We start from the raw sequence: 23,272 nt of genomic DNA on the forward strand, positions 1-23,272 counted from the left end.
AAAACAAGTGTCAAGTTCAATCAGGTATTTGGAAGCACTCACCAAAGGTCTAGTGCCTCTCAAAAGTCACGTTCAGATCCAACTCCTTGGTTGGAGTCCAATATCTGCGATAAAATATCATTTACGAATGTAAAACTCTCTAGAGTTCGAAACATAGGAGTTTCGCTTCAAGAAAATCAAGTAAATGCAACTCGTTTAAGTAGTATTCAAGATACTTATCAAAATCCGAAAAATTCATGCTCGCTTGTTTAGTTATGATCAAGAAGTGGTTTCGACTTTAGAAGTTACACTTGGTATCAAAGACCAGGAAAAATCATATTTTGAAAGGGTCGCTACTTTCACTTTTCAAGGGTACGAGTTTCGGCAAAATTTTAGCTTATATACCCTGACTAAAGAAACTCGAATACCATCGGCAATCCAAGTCCAATTTGACCTCAAATCCTTACTCAAGTAGCAACTATATCTACCTAGCCCTTAAGTGAAAATTTGGGCAGTACACCCTTTGTGTTTACCTATTTTTCAGCCATTTATGGCTTCATTGTTTTTCTTGATTCAGCCCCAAAACACATACAAATAATCAATCTTATCACAATAGCCGTTCAATGGCTCAAAATCATCCAAGTACAACACAAGTATAATAATCCAATCGGAAATCAAGTTTTGAAGGCAAAAGGCTAAATGGCAGATTCGACATCTTATAACATTTTAGTCACAACTAGAGTTACGTTTATCAGATTGGTGTGAACTTTATACCGTTTCGAAGCTAAGACAAAGGGCTATAATTTTCATGTAGACCACTCAATCTAGTTCACAATTGATCTAGGTCAAAAGTATAGATTACAGAACCAGAAGGTCCTTGTCAGTACGGTTGTCAGTACTGAATTCAAATGACAATAACTCAGGCTACACAATTCCGTTTGAGGTGTTTTTGGATGCGTTGGAAAGCTGAAACATAGGGCTAAAATTTTTGTGTTTTGTTAAAAGGCTGATTTGATACGGATCAAGGTGAAAAAACACAGCCAGAATGATAAAATGTCAAAACTGTCCGCAAAACTATACCTATGGCAGTCAAGGGTATTTTTGTCATTTCACATGATACAGTACTCAGATTAAGCTGAAATTTTACAAGAAACTATAAAACATCATTTCCTACAACTTTCATGTTTTAACCTAAACCCAATTCGGCCTCTATCATACACGAATAGAACTTGTCAGAACAGAGCATTTGAAATCCTTAAATCTGGAATTTAATGCATTCAATGTATAAACTTCATATTTCTAGCTTGAACCACTATTTCAACTCCTTATCTAAGCTTATTCACATCATATTCTATCTAAACAAGAAGAAATACAGTTGAACAATTCAAAACCTAACTCATAAATCTACCATAATCATCAAAACTACTTACATAGCTATCATTAACCAAGAATATGAATTGCTATACAACTTAAGCAAGATGAAGGGAAAGAAATAGGATGGATAGCCATAATACCTCACTAAGATGTTTGAAAGAGATATCCACCACCTCTCCTTGTAAACTTTTAGCACACCAAGCTTTCAAGTGCTCAAAGAAAGGATTAATCGGTTTAGATTCTTGATTTTTCACTCAAAGAAGCAAAAATCCCAAGATGAAATAAGGTTCTCTCCTCTTGTTTTTCTCCCCTAAAATTTCAGCCAAGCTCAAGAAAAATGGAAGAAAATGGAGCCAAGAAGAAGATAAAAAGGAAAGAAACTCATTTGGTCAAAGTTCCATGGATTGCCAACAACTGTCAACTCAAGATGGCTTCTTATTTTTTTTTTCTTTTCTCCCTTTTCTTTAGTCCAAAATTTCGGCTGCTTTAGGAAATATTTTAGGGCTGATTTTGCTCAATTAATAACAAGAAGATTAAGGTAATAAAATAGTGTTCAAGTGATGCACTCATTCGGTAGCAAACGGTGCATGTCGGTTCAAACCGATTTTCCTTAAATCGCGCGTACTAGGGTTTTAACTTATGATTCACTAACTTATTATTATCACTTCTAATCACACACTTTCTCTTATCTAAAACTCACTCTTAATCACCAAATTCAGTACACACTCCACACCGATTAATCACACTACCAAAAGACGTAAAAACCCTAGTTTACCTTAACAATGAAAGAAAAGGAAAAATCCTTGGTTCTATGATTAATTGTAACTATTGAGGAAGTGAATGAGTAGTAAAGCTATTGTAAAATAATGGATTCCAAATAATAGGGAATTTTTAAGAAAATATGAGGGATTTTACAAGTTCTCACAATCACACTAACAAAATGCACACAAAAACACACAACAAAACCCTAGTATGCACAAAACCCTAACTTATGCCCTTCCTTTAGAAAAATTATAACTTGAGTTATAAATATAAAAAATTTATATAACTTGGCTTGTTAAAACTAGACTTCAAATATTAAGAATTTTTAGAGGACACCTCAAAGAGATTTAGTTCATAAGTTGGTCCAAATTGAGCTATAAACTACTACAACATTCCTATGTTTACTTGTGCAGGGCAGAATTTTCAGTCAACTTTGTCAATTTTCTAGAATTTATAAACATTGAATCAAACTCTAAATTTTACACCGTAGGAAGCCCTCTGAGTTTAGTTTCAAACGTAATAAACGGAACTCAATTCTGACTTTCCTATACGATGTTATAGCCAATTTCCCAAAACTGTGCAGTGCCTCCTGCGAAAATTCTAGATTTTCTAATAACTTGAGATTATGAAACTTTTCTTAACAAAATTCACTCCCTTGACTCAAATTCAACCATTAAAGCAACCAAGAATCAAACGTAAGTGAGTTCACATAAAAGTTATAAAGAAAAGTAAAATTTCGGGATCTCACAATGTCTTTATTCCGAGACTTGTCAATTTTTCGCCAATCTTGGACGTCAATTGGGGCATATGAACCATTTCTTGATATTGTACCCAAGAACTCAGTAAATCTTGATTTATTTTTGCCCACTGGTTTGCCAAGTTTGTTGAATTTAACTTTAGAACGATGAGATGTAGGCTGACCCCAAACACTTGTCATATATGTTGGCCCTCGTGTTTTTTTTGCCTCCACATCACCATCAGTCTCATCATCTAAAAAAATAAGAACAATATTTATTAGTGTATATGCAATAATATACTTGAAAATATCAAATACTCTTACTAATACCTGTGTTCTGAAGCCCTTCCACTCTTATAGACTGGTTTTCCATATGCTCATCAATTGGTTCATCAATAAGTCGGTTGCTGCTGGGATTTCTTCCTTTCTTAGTCCTAGCCATGTCTGAACAACAAACTCAATTCATGTAACATTTAGCCAATTTAATAAAGTTAATAAACTACAACTAAAATTCAGCACATTCAATGTAAAAATGAAACTTCAGCAATTAAGAAGAACTAAATAAATAACATGATACATCAACATTAGGCATAGCCAGAGAAAATTGACACGTCTACATGCAACAAATTAATAAAACATCGAATCTACAATGGAAGCATTTCATGAATTTGGCCTAGTTGGGAATAAATTCGACTCCTTGAACATCATCACGGATGTAGCTAACATCTCCATTGTCATCTTCCAACTGTACGTTTGAAATTGGACTTTGCAAGTACATGTCCACATCACCCACATGATCCATGTTGTACTCAGCTCATGGTCTTGTGGTGATAACAACATGCCACCCATTTTCAAGGGGATTTTCCACATAAAATACTTGTGATGCTTGAACAACAAGAATATAAGGTTCATTGTGCCGCTTTACATTCAAAAAGTTGGCTAACATGAACCCATCCTCATCTTGCTTTAGCCTTTTTCCTTTGGAGACCCAATCACATTCAAATAACAGTACTTTTCGACCTTCTTTGTAGTCTAACTCAATGATGTTAGTCAAAATTTCGTAATAATCCAAATCACTCAAAATTGGATTATTATCTTTTGCACTTGCAAAACTTGAGGTTGTGGCATTAACCATGAATCCACTATTTTGCGTTTTTCTTTTTTTTCTCCAACTCTCTTGCATGAAATCGAAAACCATTGACAAGCAGTCCTTTGTATTGCATCCCAACAATATTTGGACCCTTAGCAAGCTGCTTCAAATCCATAAGTAATGTGTCTCCCTTGCATTCCAGATTATGCTCAATCTGTATTATATATAAGAACATTAGAGACAAATTTGTAGTACAAAAACAGCTAATAACTAGCAATGTTTAATAACATACATGATTGGCAAACCAAGATGCAAAATTCTCACTATGCATGAGTTCAATAACATGTTTTCCAGCTCGGGGATTCCTTTATTGAATCAATTGATAATGTTGGCTGCAATTACAATATTCAATGAGTTCTAGATAACTTTGAATAGGACATTTTTAAAATACTATTTACTTACTTGATATAGGGATTGACATGGTCACAATTGAATAGGACATATTGATGTGCTTTTCTCAAAACCTCATCACTAAATTTAGTGGGAATTCCTTTGCCTAATGGATGAGTTGACATTGAGAGCAAATCTAGTCCAGTTGAAGAACTTTTAGCAACATCTTCATTTCTGTATGATCGATTCAATTTTGTCTCCACATAATCAGCCAAGAAAAATGAACAAAATGTCAAGCACTCTTCTGCTATATACCCTTCAGCAATGCAACCTTCTGGTTGACTTTTGTTTCGAACATAAGACTTCAAGGTGCCCAAGTACCTTAGAAGAAATATGATATCATAAGACTTCAAAGTGCCCAAATAAATAAATAAATATTAAAATTATTAATTTAATTTCAGAACACATACCTTTCAATAGGATACATCCAGCGATAATGGACTGGTCCTCCAATTTTTGCCTCGGTGGCCAAATGGATAGATAAATGCACCATGATAACAAAAAAATATGGTGGAAAGATTCTCTCGAGTTGACAAAGTATAATAGCAATCTCCTTCTCCATGTGGACTAAATCTTCAGCACAAAGGACTTTAGAGCACAACTTTCGAAAGTACCTACTCAATTTAATCAATGGAGAGCTGACTGCCTTCGATAATGTTTTTCTCAAAGCTATTGGCAACAACTGCTACATCAAAATATGGTTATCATGGCTCTTAAGTCCATAAATTTTGGGTGGTTTCACTTTCACGCACCTAGATATATTAGCTGCATACCCATCCGGTACCTTCACTTTTTTTAGCACTTTACAAAAAATTTCTTTTTCCTTCCTGTCCATTGTAAAGCTGGCTGGAGGCAAATAAAATCTACCATTTTCTTTCTCAACTAGATGAAGTTCTGGCCTTATACCCATATGTCACGTAAATCACAGCGTGCAGTATAATCATCCTTAGTTTTATCCAGATTCAACAATGTCCCAACAATGCAATCACAAATATTCTTTTCAATATGCATGACATCCAAATTATGACGAATTAAATTATCTTTCCAATAAGGAAGATCAAAGAAAATGCTCAACTTTTTCCAACTGAATGGCAATGTTGGATTATCATCAACTAATTTTCCAAATCTAATTTGAAAATTTTCCAATTTAGATAAAATTGTAGACCCCATCAATTTTTCAGGAGCTCTCCTATGTTCTTCCTTTCCATTAAAAGCTCGGGAATTCTTCTTAAAAGTATGAGCCGAATACAAAAATTTTCTATGGCCCATATAACAATCCTTACGTTTTAACCGTTGTGAAGTTGTGTGTTTATGACAAACAGGGCATGCATATTTTCCTTTAGTACTCCAACCGGATAAAACTACATAGCCAGGAAAATCACTGATAGTCCACAATAATGCTGCTCTTAATTGAAAGTTTTGTTTGTAAGATGCATCGTTTGTATTGATTCCCATTTCCCACAATTCTTTCAATTCTTTGATTAGAAGTTGTAAATATACATCAATATCATTACCAGGAGCATGTGGACCTGGTATCAACAATGACAACATTAAATATGATTGTTTCATACACATCCAAGGCGGTAAATTATAAGGTATCAAAATCACCGGCCATGTACTATGAGTGGAGCTCATACTTTTGAATGGATTAAATCCATCGGAAGCCAACCCCAACCTAACATTACGAGGATCCTTAGAAAAATCTGTATGCTGATAATCGAAAGTTTTCCAAGCAGGGGAATCAGCAGGGTGTCTCATATAACCATCCTTAGTACGACCCTCCGAGTGCCATCTCATATGCTTTGCAGTTTTAGATGACATAAATAAACGTTGCAACCTGGGTTTTAGTGGAAAATGCCATAAAAACTTATGTGCAACTTTTCTTTTCTCACCAGTTGGATCATTTTCTGATGCTTCCCATCTAAGTTCTTTGCATGTTTCACAACAAGTTCTTTTTGCATTTACCCCCAATACAAAGTGCAATCATTAGGACAAGCATCATACTTTTCATATCCAAGTCCTAATTCTTTCATTAATTTTTCAGACTCATAGTAAGATTTAGGCAATTTTTCCATGGCTTTAGGAAATGCTTCTCTCAACAAATCAAGAAGCATATCAAAGATTTTGTTACTCCATTTACCCAAACACTTCAAGTGAAGCAAGCGAATTATGAACGAAAGCTTGGAAAAATTTTTACAACCAGGATAGAGTTCTTGTTGAGAATCATCAATTAACTTATAAAACTTTTCAGCAACTGAATTAGGTAGTTCCTGATTAGATTCGAATGTACCAGCCATAGCAGGATCTTGTTGCGGTATTCCTAAGGCTTCATGAACTAAACCATTCATGTCATCACCTATATCAGATACGGTCTGAGGAACATTGTCTGAGGTCTGTATCGGTGCAAAAGAGTATACAAATTCCCTGTGAGCTACCCACTGTGTGTATCCCTTAAGAAATCCAAACACCTTCAAATGAATTTTTGCATCTGCCCTAGACACACATACTCCATATTTACATTCTGAACATGGACAAGCAATCATTCCATTCCCATGACTTGAATGCTTAAAGGCAAAGTTTAAGAATAATTCCAGACCCTTTTCAAATTCACCACTTCTTCTATCTTTCCACATCCAACTCTTATCCATATTATTAGAGTTATCAAATATTTACTCATCAAACAACATAAAGGAGTGTTAATGATTGAGTACCTGAAATAATGCATTTTATATGAGATAAAAGCTAAAATAACCAATAATACCATGTTTTTTTATTGCAAGATAGATTAAATTAGACTAAAATACTCAATTTCATTTCAGCAAACCTTTATAATGTATGAACACTTTTAATATCAAAATTCAAATAATAAATTACCAATTTCTATATTCAAAAGCAAATTAGAACAAGACTAATTTGGCATGTGAACGCATAAAATTAGACCAATAAAGTTATGTACCTGCTCAAGAGTACCAAAGTCTAACACTTTTCCTTCGTCAAATACTTACCAGCAAATATAAACCTGTCCAAAATAAAGTAAAAGCAACTTAGGTAAATTCGTACGCGAGTCTTAAAGTCTACACTACTACTACATATTCCGTTAAACTTCCAAGTATTGAATGTTGACATGATATCGTTCCCCAAATATGCGATGAACGAAAGGATCAGACTCGGCAAATTTTGTTGATCTTATTGCTTTCATGTATAAAGTATTACTATCATTTCATTTTGTCGGGCCAAAATTTCAGGTTTCACCATTGAGCACCAGATATTATCAATCAATTAGTTGAGTTGGCAGTTGGCCAAGAAAAAAAACTCAACAATACCACAAATACAAATGAATCGAACTCAAGTTCTTTTTTTTTCTTTTCTTTCGATCCATTCATGGGAAGCAATTAGTGTGGCACAATAACGATTTTATAGTGGCAGACATAATGGATAAGTCTAGGTTTCTTTTCCTTGAAAAACAAAAAAGTATAAATAAATTAGAGAAGAAATGAAGCTATTGCGACAGAAGATGTGTGAGGACTCGTAAAAGTATTATTTTCGACTCCTATCTTTGCTCATTTAAATATTTATTCAAATATTTGCTTCGATTATTATTTTCTAGCCTTATTAGACTTAAATACATGGAGTTATGACTTCATTATATTTTTAAAGTGACTCGTTTCAAAAATTAATTTTATGGAAGCTCGATTAATGAAAATAGTGAAAACGTGTCTGAAAACTTTAGCCATTTGGGAGTACAATAAGTTCAAAACTTGGAGACATGTATAATGGTCCTAAAATAGGTAATTCTAGGTTTCAGTACTCAAGTGATAGTTAGTGGTACGATCGTTACAAGAATTTCTCGAAGGTTTCACTCTATCGCGCCTAAATTGGAAATACGCATTTTCACGCGCGCGATTAATTGAGAAACTTTAGACCCTTAATTTGGGATAACTAGGAGTGAATAATATTTATATGAATATAAGTGCATTAAAGGTTTAGTGCACTAGTGCAACAAACTTAAGAGGAATCGAGCCCAAAACGCGCGCGTACGCGCACTATTTGCGTTTGACTTTTTCGCACCTAAGCTCTTAGCCCTCAAGCTTCCTTAGCAAGCTAAAATCAAATCAAAACATCTCTCTTTTCCCTCTCATTCTGGCCGAGCAGCAGCTGAAGCAAAACACCTTCAATTTTTGCAAATTTCACCTCCAAATCTTGCTCAAACCTTCATAGATTCACACCAAACTTCACATACACTTAGCTCTACACTTGAACACCACTTTGAGCTGCAAAAGGGAGCTAAAACTCACGGTTTTTCTGGAGCAAAAAGGACCGAAAATCACTGCCTTGGACATCAACTAGAGGAAGTAATGATCAAGCTTTCAAATTTCGATTTTTGGAAGTTCTAGTATACCTTTAAGCTCTTAGTTTCATATGGGTTGTTGTTGTTGTTTGAAAAATTGGAAGGTGGGCTCTATGAACTCCCACCTCTGTGTTGATGGCTGATTTCATTCTTGATGATGTTTATAATGTTGGATTAGTGCTTAAACTAGTGGATTATTGGTGGAAAATTGATGGAAACTCATGATGGGTGCAAAGGCCAAATCTGACCATTTTGCCCCTGCTTTGTTCGGCCACTTTAATGCAAAAATTTGAGGATTTAATGGCTTGATTGTGTTGTTTACATGTTGTAGTAGTTGTATAAAAATTTTCATTGGAAAATATTGAGTTTTGGTTGGTCAAATGAATTTATTTCCCAAAGTTAGTAATCTGGAAACTGTTCCCGTAATGCTCAGACCAGTGTTCGTATTTCGTCCATAACTCCATGGTCCGACGTCGAAATCAAGTGCCGTCACCCACCTTTCCAAATGTATAAAATGTACGTTCTGGTTCCATGTGTGTGAGCCGCACCACTCTTTTGAACTCAGCTGTTCTGTTTCTCTGTTCTGCTGGAATGAAATACAGAAGCTGTGATTTGAAACTCGATTTCGAGCTAGTTGTGTACTGAATTTTAAAATGATTTCTTCTGAGAAATTATAGCCCTATGAATGTATTTTCCAACACTATCAACCATGCTCAATTCCGAGTTAAATTGAGTGAGTCATGATCAAAATACGGTGACTGCCCTGTTCTTGAAAACCCTTGGATTTGGACAGATTTGATGTGAGACTTGTTGTGGTCTTACTAAATGAATTTCTTGGTACTAAACACCTACCAAATGTACCATGTATGTTCCTTAGACTTTTCTTGCACAAATGAACCATGTTTGGAGGTTTTCCTTAGCCGAATGTTTGGAAACGGAGAGAAATGGAGCTAAAGGCAGTTTTGCCTTAGTAATTTCAAAACTTTGGTTGATTGATTAACCACATTCCCGAAGGTATTTTTCCACGAAATTTGATAGAGAGATACCCTTCATATAGGAGTACTATACTGCAAAATTTGGCACCAATCCAAGTCCGTTTCGACACTTAACTAAAGGTCCAAAGTTGGAAACTCAAATCTGGAAATTGTTCAACAGTCTTGAATTTTCCCCAACTTTTAGCTACCATATCTTGGTGCTCGAAACTCCGATTCTCGATCCGCTTGTTCTGTCCTAAACCTTACTTGTACCTCTAATTGAGTTATAAATTTCAAGGGCTGGTTTGCAACGAATGAATTCTGCCGAATTTCCAAAGTTAGCGAAAAACCAACCCCAGCTCAATCCTGAACATTCTGGAACAGTGATTTCAAGCTCATTTTTGAGTACTTTTCACTTAGATTCGTGGAAAAGTGTCTTCTAAGAACTTTTATTAATTTCCAAGAGGTTTCCAACGGTATAAAGTTTTCCAATTTTAGACTTGTATCGAGTGAGATACGATTTTTCAAAGATCCATATCAAAACTAAAATTTTCCAACTTTCAAGGAAATAGAGTTTTCCAAGAACTCTTTATTCTTTCGACATTATGCAAACGTTTAACCTTGATTTCCAAGATAAAAACCCAAATGCTCCTGTACTTTATGAAACGCCACTCGAACCTCGATTTACAAGCAATTAAGGTTCCTTTTCACAAAATTTCCTAGATTATAATAGTACACGAATTATTTCTCGATAATTGGGTTGGGTGAATCATAATTCACTATTATTTGCTCAGGCGCACACGAGGACCTTCAAGTGGATCCCACGGTGGACGCTTGAACTTTCCTTGACCCTACTTGCACTTAATACTTAGTGAGTGTCAAGTGTATGAGTACTTAATACGTGCTTAACTATTATGAATGATTACTGATTTTAGGAATGGAGACGAGTGCGTACTTTATCTCACTCGTTCTCATTTGAATAAATGATATTGAATGATATTGAATGAGATTGAATGCAATGGTTGCGTACGTCGCTGGAGTGAATCTCCTCGACACGCAATTGTAAATGGGGGACGCCCAAACTCATAGGCTGACCTGGGACTCTAGCCGGCATGGGCTTGGTCGAGAACCTAGGCGTGCCATGAGACAAATAAGCTCGACCTATTGAGAGGTCTTGCTTGGCATACTCATGGAGTATTGCCTCATACATGTTTTGCGGGCCCGAGTGGGTGTTGGGTGGACGGAAAGAAGTAAGTGGTGATCTACGGATTGGAAATACCGACCCAGTTGACGGAGTGTCATCGGGGGAAGGTATACGAGTGACATCGGCAAAGCGAGTGGAACTTAGCTCCTGAGAGCTACTATATCCTTGAATTGTTTCTGATAAATTTCCTTTGGTGAATTGTCAATTATTGAAATATTTTATTGTTTAGCTCGTAATTGAGATTGTTATTTGAACTACATGCTTGCATGTGTGTTCTTGGCCTCACGAGCGTTTTGCTCACCCTATAGATTTGTTTTCTTTAACAGGATTGAATCTCGGGGAAGTGTGGAGAAACCCTCCTGATGTACTTTTGTTTTAGGGTTTCTATTATATTTTGGCTATGCCCTTGGTTTTGGATTGTACTTTTGGAATTGAAATGTAACTTTTGGGGCGTAATGTATATTTGGGGTTCATGATGTATTTTGAATACCCGACGTGCGGGTTGGATAATGGATGACTATTGAAAAGCTTGAACGCTTCCGCATTTACTGTACTTAAGTTACTTACTTTTGTTGTGTAGTTCGATAATAAGCTTGAATGATTTGGTTTGAATCCTGGCGAGAGCTAGGCAGGCGTCCCGCGGATACCCTTTGGTTCGCCTTAGGGAGAAGTGGGGCGTCACAAGATGGGAATTAGAACTTACTGGTCATAGATCTCCTGGCTCCAGAAATCTTCTTTGGGGCTCTCTTCTTCCGACTTGGTCCTGATGACCCCTCCGAAGAATGGCGATAACAGTATGTAACCACGTACTCTAATGGGACTTAACTCAAGCGACAGAGAGAGAGTGTGTGAGGGAAAGAGATGGGTCAATGGCAAATGCAAGTGTTGGAGATGGTAGATAGGTAGAGGACCGAGAGGGAGAGTGAGGAAGAAAGATGGGCATTTGGGATTTGGGATTTGGGATTTTGGGGCAATTTTGCCGCTACTCTTCGGCGCCAATTTGGGACATTTTTTCTGTTTTTTCATGAAACAATTTGCCGCTTCTTTTCATAGGACAATTTGGGATTGTTTTTCCTTCTAATAGTTGTCGAGGCACATTTCCAAAATGCCTCTACAAATATTTTCTTTATATTCTTTTATTTTCAGTTTTTCTTATAATATTTGTTCCTTATACATTGTCTTTTTTTATTTAATTAATAAGTGCTAATATGGCAGAAACTACCTAATGCCTTAATAAGTGTTTATTTGAGGCATTTACTGAATAGTGCCCTAACAAGTATGTCATAATAGGGAAATTTTCTTGTAGTGCTTGAATCTTGCACTAATTTTCCAAGAACTAGACTTAGGGTTTATGTGAAGTTTTTCCTCTCAAGAGGTTTAGCCAAGAGCTCAAGACAAAAGGGCTAATGTTTTGTTAAATGGTAAAGTTTACTTAAGAAACTAATTGTCCAAGTCAAGGTGTTGTAGTGTGATGACACTTGGCTAAATTTCTACCTAACAAGTTTTTCTCAATTCCTTCCAATCCTAGTAGTTTACTTAAGTTCTAACTTCACCCCAAAACAATTAAATTTCCTAGGGTTTATTAGACATAACAAAAATTAATTCTCTCATTTTCTTAAACTCATTTTTACCAAAGTTAAATAAAGTAAAGAAAATAAGGCCCCAAAAATGAATCATATCTTGAATGCTTAAAATAATTTAAATGCATATAAATAGATTAAAAATGAAAACTTAAAACTTAAAATTTGGAGTTCTCACATAAATGGGGAGGATCTCAATTGAAAAGCTTGTTGTTATACGTTAACAAACCAGCAATTGGCATCTTTATTGAGTCTTTTATACCTCTCGAAAGGTCCTTTCATCTTGAAAATTGGACCAGCAAGTGGACTAAGGAAGTTGTAGTGCCATCGACCTTCTCTACCATGTCAAGGAAAGAAGAAGTGGTCGTGTTAAATTCATCGCTTTATAATGGAGATCTAGGGATAGCCAAGTTCATGCTTCCATTTTTGAGGTTCAACCTTGGTAAAGCTACATGGAAGGTTCCTTCAACTTTCTTTGGTGAGATATGCTACACTTCTCACAAGTGGAGTCAATTGATAATCCTAAACAATCAAGCTATACAAAAGACAGAAACATTAACTGGCAACTTTGGCTGATAGGCAAGTTTATCTGCCCATAGTAGCCCAAAAAGTTACATCTTCGGTGCTAGCTTTGCCACAAATAGACAAAATTATCCACAGAATCTCTAACTAAAATTGCAGAACTTTGTCCAGAAGAGATAAAAAGGAAAGAATGATGGCTATAAATAATTAACAAGCTTATGAGGAAATAAAACAATAGAAATTAAAAAAGGTCAAATTGCCAGTTTATAGTATAATAATCATCCATTTATATTACATTGTACTACTGAACAAATCATCAATGCAATCAACTTTTGCATAATCACAAGACTACATGTGTAAAGCAAATACACAATAAATTAAAATAAAGCAATATGGTGCAAGGAACATATAGTAGCTAGGTAATCAAGTCTCCACTTGAATAGGATGTCTTTTGAAATTTTTTTTTGAAGTATTCCTTAAACACATTCTCTGAGTATCTTTTCACTATCTCAAATTGTCTTTTATCTTGAAGCATTTTAAAATTTGCTACAGTGTTATGTATATTTCTAGGTACCCTTAAAAACATACGTCTAAATAATTCAACTATTGTGTGACAGATTACATCTCCAGTCCGCAAGTTTAGTCAAATGTTGTGTCTTAGGACCGATACAAGTCTTCGCTTAGCAACTCTTCTGTGCTTGATAAATGACCCAAATTGGATGTTGTACCTTTCATCAGAGGAAAAGTTGCCTCACCTTGAGATCAACAATGGCACCACTAATCCAAAGGATCACGTTAGCACTTTTGTGATCTATATGAGATTGCAAAATTTTGTTGATGCCATCATGTGCAAGGCATTTCCGACCACGTTAATAAGAAATGCAAGGTTGTGGTTTCAAACTCTGTTTGCTCGCTATATACAGAATAGATGACTCCTACCATTTGGAGGGGCATCGAAAGTTTGTATCAAAAATCAGATTGAAACTCTCAAGAATACAGGTAAGGTCCCTGAATTTGATGTTGGACCAATAGAACCATCTGTCCCAAAGGTAAGTCTAGGTTTTGGTACTACTCCTATCAGAAACTAGCCAACTCCTTTTTATTTTGGTGGTATAACTACACCTAATCCTTCTGTTTTCTTTCCAAGTCAACAAGAACAGACTTCTCCTTCTTTTGATATTGCTAAAGTATTACAAGAATATCGTAAAAATAAGCAAAACAAAATGAAGAAAAAAAAAGAGAGGAAAAGACTTCAAGAAGAAAGAAGAAAGAAAAGAAATTGTTCAGGAACCAGAAAGTTCATTGATGTATACAAAGGTTTATTCTAATCCTGAATTTTCTCTTGAACAGGAAAAGACAGAAGAAGAGATTACCAGAATCTATGATAATCCTTTATCATCCATGTTAGAAGAACTACATCAAGAATCAGTACCATACATTTCAATTTATGACTAATTGGAAAAAGATTCAAATGATTCTGAGATAACAGAATCAACAAAAGAATATGAATCTTCAGAAACCTCTGGAGAATAGATATCTTCTGAAGAAGAAGAAATCCCCATCATAAACATGGCTACTGAGGCAGAAATAGTACATCCAGATGATGATGAAGAAGAGGGAAAAACATCAAGTGCTCCAAGGAATCAAAGAACTAATTTTTCCTCAAAGACAAAAGGAGTTCAAATTTTTACCATTGATGATATCCCATCAGAAAAATGGGAAGCAAGTTTTCAGGATTTCCATGCATGGATGGTTATCCAAAATCTTACAAAAGAATCTCATTTCGAAATCTTGTCTGACTTTACTGCTCATTTTTCAGGAATCCTCAAGGATTGGTGGTCAAGTTTACGAGAACAAGACAAGATGTATTTCTTGACTCGCCAGGATTTCTCTGAAAATATTAATATCTTGCATCTAATGTTTATTAGAGATGTAAAAGAGAGCAAGGAAACCAAAAGAAAAGAATTCTTTCAGATGAAATGTTTTTCTTATGATCGAAAAGATTTAAATAAACATTTCAAGAAGATGACTAAATTGTTTTTTGCTCTTGGTGCAGATATTAATCTCAAACAAGCTTTTGTCAGCTTACTCCCAAAATCTCTTGCTGATGGAGCTGAAATGTATATCCATAACAAGTATGGATCCATCTTGAATTTGTCTACAGGACAAATTAAGCAAGCAGTTCTTTTATCCTTAGATGATCTTTGCAACAAGAGAAAAGTTATCCCAGAATATCTCAAAGGAGATGTTTGCTTAGATCAAGCTTGTAAGAAACCTGAATTGATTACTAAGGGTAAATGTCAAGCATGTATCCCTCACAAAAGGAGGAAAAAGTTCAAAAAATTCAGAAGTTTCAATAAGAGCTATCCGAGAAGAACCTTCCGGAAAAGATGGAAATATTTCAAGAGAAAGGAGAAAAAGTTCAGAGGAAGAAAAGGCAACAGATGTTTCATCTGTGGAAAGCCAGGACATTTTGCAAAAAATTGTCCTCAGAACCAAAAGGGAGTAAAATTAATTTCAGAAATTCAGGATGAATTTAAATTTAAATTTTCTGATTTAGAATCTGAATTTTCTGAGCAAGAAACTGAAACTGATCACACTCTTTTGGCTTTGCAGATTCCAGATGAAATATTTACTATTGGACCTCACAATAGTAAAGAAATTTCCAAAGAAACTTATCCGCAAACACTTGTTCATATCCTTTTGGATAAGTATTCTAAACCAATTCCAGTAATTGGTTTCTTTGACTCAGGTGCATCTTTATCAATTATGAAAAAAGATATTTTACCTGATGAATGTTGGATTCCAAAAACTCATAATTTTAGAGCTGCTGATGGTAAATTTTTCCAAACAAAGTTCATAACTAAAGATCCTATCACCATTAAGCGTCTCCTAGATTGTCATATAAAATCAAAGTTTTTGGGAGCAAATTTTACTGAAAAAAATCTTATTCTTGGGTTTGATATTTATAAGACAAACCAGTATCTTGTTACACCTACTAGGATTAAGTCTAAAAAATTTTTCAAAAGTTTCATTCAAATCCCAAAATTGTACCTGATACAAGATGATGAAATACTCTCCATAGAAAAGCAGCTTAAAGATTTCCAAGATCAAATTATAAAAGAATCTTGTGCTTCAAATAGTTTTTACAAAAATGTGATCATCCATTGTGGGAAAACCCTGATTTTTATATCCAACTTCCATTCAAAAAGAATGAGGATATAAATCCCACAAAAGCTAGTCATTCGGGAATGAACCCTGAAGATACTAACCTAGTTGAGCAAGAATGTGCTAAACTCTTGAAATTTGGTCTTATTGAGAAATCTGATTCTCAGTGGTCATGCCAAGCCTTTTATGTCAATAAAAGGTTTGAACAGATAAAAGCGAAAATGAGATTGGTAATTAACTATCAGCCTCTCAATATTTTCCTTCTTGATGACAAATTTCCAATTCCCAACAAATTTACTTTGTTTGCTCAAATTGCAAAAGCAAAATGGTTTTCAAAGTTTGATCTTAAATCTGGTTTTTAGCAGTTGGGAATCAATCCTGATGATAGGCATAAAACTGGTTTTTGCATACCAAATAATCACTTCCAGTGGAAGGTGATGCCTTTTGGCCTAAAGACAGCCCCGTCAATTTTTCAAAAGGCCATGATAAAAATTTTTCAGCCTATTCTACACACTTTATTTGTGTAAATTGATGACATTCTTCTTTTCAGTAAAACTTGGGAGGACCATATCAAGTTGCTAAATGATTTTCATAAAATTGTTAAACAATATGGTATCATGATTTCTGAAAAGAAAATGATTTTGGCAAAACAAGAAATTCAATTTGTTAGCATGAAAATTTTTGAAGGACAGTGTACTCCTGAAAAGCATGTTGGACAGGCAATTGCAGATTTTCCAGAAAAAGATTTGTCAAAAGTGCAAGTTCAACAATTTCTTGGAGTTGTTAATAATGTCCGAGAATTCCTTCCAAAAGCTGCCAAGCATATTAGTCCTCTGACTAAAATGCTTAAAAAGAAACCACCCCTATGGGGACCAGCACAGACCAAAGCTATTCAAAATTTGAAGGAAGAACTTCTTCAACTTCCAACTTTGTATATTCCTTCTGATGGCAAAAAGATTTTACAGACTGATGCAAATGCTAAATATTGGGGAGCCATTCTACTTAAAGAAGATAAATAGGGACAAAGGCATTGTTATGCATTCGCAAGTGGAAAGTTCAAAACTTCAAAACAACATTATCATTCCACATTCAAGGAGATTCTTGCAGTGAGAAATAGAATTAAAAAATTTTCTTTCTTTCTCATTTCTCATCATTTCTTGGTTGAAATGGATATGGGATCATTTCCTAAAATGATGCACTTTAAACAAAAAGCCATCCCTCATCCTCAACTACTCCGTTGGTCAATTTGGTTTTCTCAATACTCCTTTGATGTTAAACATATCAAAGGGAAAAAGAATATTGTAGCTGATTTCTTTTCAAGAAAAGAACCAACCAAAGAAGTGTCTACCTCAAAACAAAATATCAACCTGTTTCATGTTTACACCTGTTTGTTTAGAACCCCAGATATTCATGAAATACCTTATCCATGGGAAAAAGAAGATATTGAAAGAATCAGAAACCAGTATGAACTAGAAGTTTTTAGTTCATATAGTGGATCGATTTTAAGTCCCTTCGGTACAAATCCTGAATATCCTTTCTGTCAAATCTTCATAGCCAATTCTTATGATTTTCCAAAACCACTGTTATGGTATTTTTGGTGCTTATGCCATCAATATCATATTTTAATGGAATTTCAGAGTCCATTCTTCAATCAACTTTTGAATCCGAACCTTCAAGTTTTCTTGCAATGGTTTCGACCATTAACATTTTGATTTGGATTGTTTTCAACAAACCCAAACCATGTTATATTTCATTTTCATCGACCTAGTTATTTACTCAATAACCAATTTCACTCTCTTCCGAGTACAGTTATTAATAAAGAAATGTCTCATACCATTTTAGATATTGAAGATGAGTATAAGGAAGCTCAGAGATACATATTCCAAGAAAACAGATGCATTCCACCTGAAATTTGGCCAGGACAATATGGTTCATAAAACTATCTGACTAGTCATCCTCATTGGACTAGAATAAAAAAGGCTAAAAAAAAATATCAGGAAAAAATGAATGACACTGTTATGCAAGATTCTCAGGATCCATATGAGACAGGTCAATCAGACGCAGGTGCCTCATCCTCTTATGTTCATAAAGAAAGATCAAAAGCAAAAAGACAAGAAAATAAAAGAAGAAACAAGAGAGCACATGAAGATCACATTGAACTGTACAATATCACTGATTCGGATACCACTCTCTCGAATACCCCGGATGATAAATATCATTGGTGTATCTAATCAAGAGACAAGTCATGTCTAGTAGGTCCCAATAAATAAAAGTTGTCTGTAAAAATGTGTCTCTTACTAATGTGTCTGTAATAATGTATCTCTTACTTTTCCCAAGAGTCATTTGTAACCTTTTTATGGAGGGTCAGTTGTCTTTTGTTTTTCTGAAAGGCTGTCTGTAATCTTTCTCCAAGAGTCGTTTTACTATTTGCTTTTTGAAAGGTCGAATGTCTGTGACTTTCTTGAAAGGTCTCACTATTCTTTATAAATAGATGACTATTACCATTTGGAGGGGCATCGAAAGTTTGTATCAGAAAATTATCAATAATTTGCAGTTTCCTCCAAATTAATGGAAGCTTAAACTCCTTATTTTTCCTTTAGGAAGGCCGAGATCCTTATAGATGATTACCACTCTTATCTTGCGATAAAAGTCCCTTGAACTTTTGAAAACCCAAGAGAGAGAGGCTGTTGTGTTTGGGAATAACTTCAGAGATTCGAGTGGCACTCTAATATTTGTCATAATTTGTAGTTTCCTCCAAATCAATGGAAGCCTAAACTCTTTATTTTCCCTTTAGGAAGGCCGAGATCCTTATAGATGATTACCACTCTTATCTTGCGATAGAAGTCCCTTGAATTTTTGAAAGCCCAAGAGAGAGAGGCTGTTGTGTTCGGGAATATCTTCAGAGATTCGAGTGGCACTCTGATATTTGGTATCAAAGCCAACCTAAAGAGAAAATTTTCATCTTTCATTATTCATTCATATTATCTATTTATGGGTTCATGGCACAACTTTGATCCATATTCCGGTGATTGGTTTAATTATGTTTTTAATGATATTTGTAGAGGTTCTCCAGCTTTTATGTTCGAATACTATAATAAGCAGGAATGTTTAGATTATTTTCATTTGCTTGAGTTAGAAATTTTTAATTTGTTAGATTTTCTGCATCCTAAATCTTATCAAATAATTCGTAGACAAGTATATATAGATTTATTATGGTATTATGTTTATAGGATAAATAGTGAAGAAGATTTCAATAGAATAAATTAAGGTTTTTTTGTTTAAAAATGAGTACTTCTACTTCCAGTGAACTTGTATTAAATAGAACTAATAGTAATAAATTAGACTATTTGTATGCAGTTTCTGTAGAACCAGAGGTGGTTAATTCTATCTCTTTGTCTGTTATTAATCCTTATACTGCTTTTGGTAAACAACAATTCTCGCCCATAAGGGCTATTGAATCCTTGATTAAGCATTATCCCAAGGGTGTAAAGGAGTTTATCCAGGCCTCAAAAGTGGATCAACATCCAATACTTGCTACTAAGAAGGAACAGTTCATTACTTCTATATTCCTCCAGAATTTCCTTCTCAATGGAAGCAATAAGGATTTACACATATTCACTTTGGTGCAATCAGATTCTCCTTATCTTTTCATGGAAGAAAGGGACTACCCATGGTGGCTCACATAGCCTTGCTTGACACCAGATTCACAAAATACCAACATGCTTGTACAGCAATTGTAGAAACTACTCTTAATGCTGGAACTGTTTTTATGACCCTTTTTCCCAATTTTAACATGTCTCTATCAGATCCTCATTTGCTTGATGTTCTTAAAGTTCAGGTACAAATCATAGGAGTAGATCAGGTTACTGATGCTATTACTGCAACTCTCCATTATCAGATGGTGTATAGAGTTCAGAACCATGCACTTGATCTTACAATTCCTGGTGGAGAAGATGCTCTTCTTATTCGTGTAGATGAGAAGAATTCAGCATCCTGTACTCATGTTCCTAGACAAATTTCAAAGTCAGAATTAATTCAATTGTTACCAGACAGTTGGATTATTGACTATGAATCCCTGCACTCCCAAGCAAATGAACCTATTGAATCTTCAAACTCAAAAATCTCCCAAACACAAGAAGGGAGAATTTCTATTACTTTTGATCATTCTCATCTTAAGCCAAATTCAAAAAGTCTTATCCATCTATTATGCTTGCATAGGTTTCAATGGAGATGCCAACAGAAGAGGGGAAAATGCTTGGAGCATATGATGAAAACTGGGAAAGAGGTTTTCATCAAGACATTATTGCTTTATTTTGACAAAGAAGGACAGCCAGTACATTATTTCCAAGATCCCATTTCTAAACACATCTATTTTGATGTATGTACCATGTGTGATGGTTGTTGGTGGGAACATCAGTTTAGTGATGATTATAAGGAAAAGAAAAAGACCAAACCATGTGAGGAGAGGTCCTGTAAACCAAATGATCTTAAACCACAGGACCCTGATACTGACAATTTCACATCACAAAGAAGTGGCTTTGATGGATATCAACTACCATCTTCTTGGATTCCAAAAGAACCTCAAATTTCCAAGCAAAAACTCCATCTATATTATCAAAAGTATTTGGCTATCTTGGAAAAAGAACCCAAGAAAGAAAAGAAAGAGTGGAGGCCAGTCCAGAAACAAGTACAAAACTCCATCCAACCCGTACAGCCATCAAAATGCCTGTTCCAAAAGCCAGAGGAACCATTTCAACAAATCTTCGTGTTCAATGAAGAAGATTTTCCCATACTAGAGCCTTTTGTCAAAAATGGTTCTAAGCATGTTCCAAAAGTAGAGTGCTCATCCCACAGTTCTCCCGACAGGAGAAACTGTTAGATCCAGCCCAACTGAAGAAATTCTGAACTGGCAAACTGAAAATTCCTTGGTTCAAAATACTGCTCTCACATCTATCCATAAGAATGTGACTGAGATAAAAGGAAAAATTGATCATATAGATACAGCTGTTAAAACTCAAAGTTCTCAAGTATCTTATATGATTGAAATTCTTGAAAAAAGGCTTGAAAACTTGAAATACGAGTTGCCTTCACATTCATCATCTTTAGCTAATTTTGTTTTGAATCAGGAAAAAGAAACCTGGTTTATTAAAAATCAGATTGAAACTCTCAGGAATACATGTAAGGTCCCTGAATTTGATGTTGGACCAATAGAACCATCTATCCCAAAGGTAAGTCCAGGTTTTGGTGCTACTCCTATCAGAAACTGGCCAATTCCTTTTTATTTTGGTGGTGTAACTACACCTAATCCTTCTGTTTTCTTTCCAAGTCAACAAGAACAGACTTCTCCTCCTTTTGATATTGCTAAAGTATTACAAGAATATCATAAAAATAAGCAAAAACAAAAGGATGAAGAAAAAGAGAGAAAAAGCCTTGAAGAAGAAAGAAAAAGAAAAGAAATTGTTCAGGAATCAGAAAGTTCGTTGATGTATACAAAGGTTTATTCTAATCCTGAATTTTCTCTTGAACAAGAAAATGAAGAAGAAGAGATTTACCAGAATCTATGATAATCCTTTATCATCCATGTTAGAAGAACTACATCAAGAATCAGTACCATACATTTCAATTTATGACCAATTGGAAAAAGATTCAAATGATTCTGAGATAACAGAATCAACACAAGAATCTGAATCTTCAGAAACCTCTGGAGAAAAGATATCTTCTAAAGAATAAGAAATCCCCGTAATAAACATGTCTACTGAGGCAGAAGTAGTATATCCAGATGATGATGATGAAGAGGGAGAAACATCAAGTGCTCCAAGGAATCAGAGAACTAATTTTTCCTCAAAGGCAAAAAGAGTTCAAATTTTTACCATTGATGATATCCCATCAGAAAAATGGGAAGCAAGATTTCAGGATTTCCATGCTTGGATGGTTATCCAAAATCTTACAGAAGAATCTCACTTCGAATCTTGTCTGACTTTAGTGCTCATTTTTCAAGAATCCTCAAGGATTGGTGGTCAAGTTTAGGAGAACAAGACAAGATGTATTTCTTGACTCGCTAGGATTTCTCTGAAAATATTAATATCCTGCATCTAATGTTTATTGGAGATGTAAAAGAGAGCAAGGAAACCAAAAGAAAAGAATTCTTCCAGATGAAATGTTTTTCTTATGATTGAAAAGATTTAAATAAACATTTCAAGAAGATGACTAAATTGTTTTTTGCTCTTGGTGCAGAGATTAATCTCAAACAAGCTTTTGTCAACTCACTCCCAAAATCTCTTGCTGATGGAGCTGAAATGTATATCCATAACAAGTATGGATCCATCTTGAATTTGTCTACAGGACAAATTAAGCAAGCAGTTCTTTTATCCTTGGATGCTCTAGACGGTTTATTAGTACATTAAGGGAGAAGAAGCTAATTGAATAGAAAGAAAGTTTGAAAGAGCATTTTTGATAGATTGAGCAAATTTGAGAAGTTCTTGCAGAACAAGGATCTTACCCACCACATTACTTGAAGGTCAAATTTGTTTGCCATAATCAAAATTGAAGGGATTTTGAGACAACCCAATCTGTGAAAGGTCCAAAGGAAAAATGCAACAAAGAATTGTTTTTTGTCTTTTATAGGGACATGGGCCATCCATAGATGACTGCAATGATCTCAAATGTGAGATTAAATTCCAGATCAAGCAGGAAAATCTATCACAACTTGTATGCTAGGCTAGATATATGTACAATCAGAGAGATAACCGCGTAGGTCACAGAAGTGGAGAATAGTAGCAATATTAAGGGAGGTTATCAAGGACCTCAAGATCAAGTACGTACTACTACTCCATTTTTATTGAATTAAAAAGTGTAGGTGCTACTTACCAAAGATTAGTCAACAAGCTTTCCAAGCATCAAATTCGAGAAACATAAAAATTTATATTAACGACATGCTTGTGAAGAGCCAAAGCCGGAGACCTTAACTAATGATCTCAGTTCACATAACATCTTATTTAGATGAATTGTAGGACATTTCACAAGAAAAAATTAATAATAAATAAATAAATAACACGTAAGCCAACCTATATAGGCTGCAGGTTGAG

Source organism: Coffea arabica, chromosome 1e, assembly GCF_036785885.1.
Source record: "Coffea arabica cultivar ET-39 chromosome 1e, Coffea Arabica ET-39 HiFi, whole genome shotgun sequence".
Classification (NCBI taxonomy): Eukaryota; Viridiplantae; Streptophyta; class Magnoliopsida; order Gentianales; family Rubiaceae; genus Coffea; species Coffea arabica.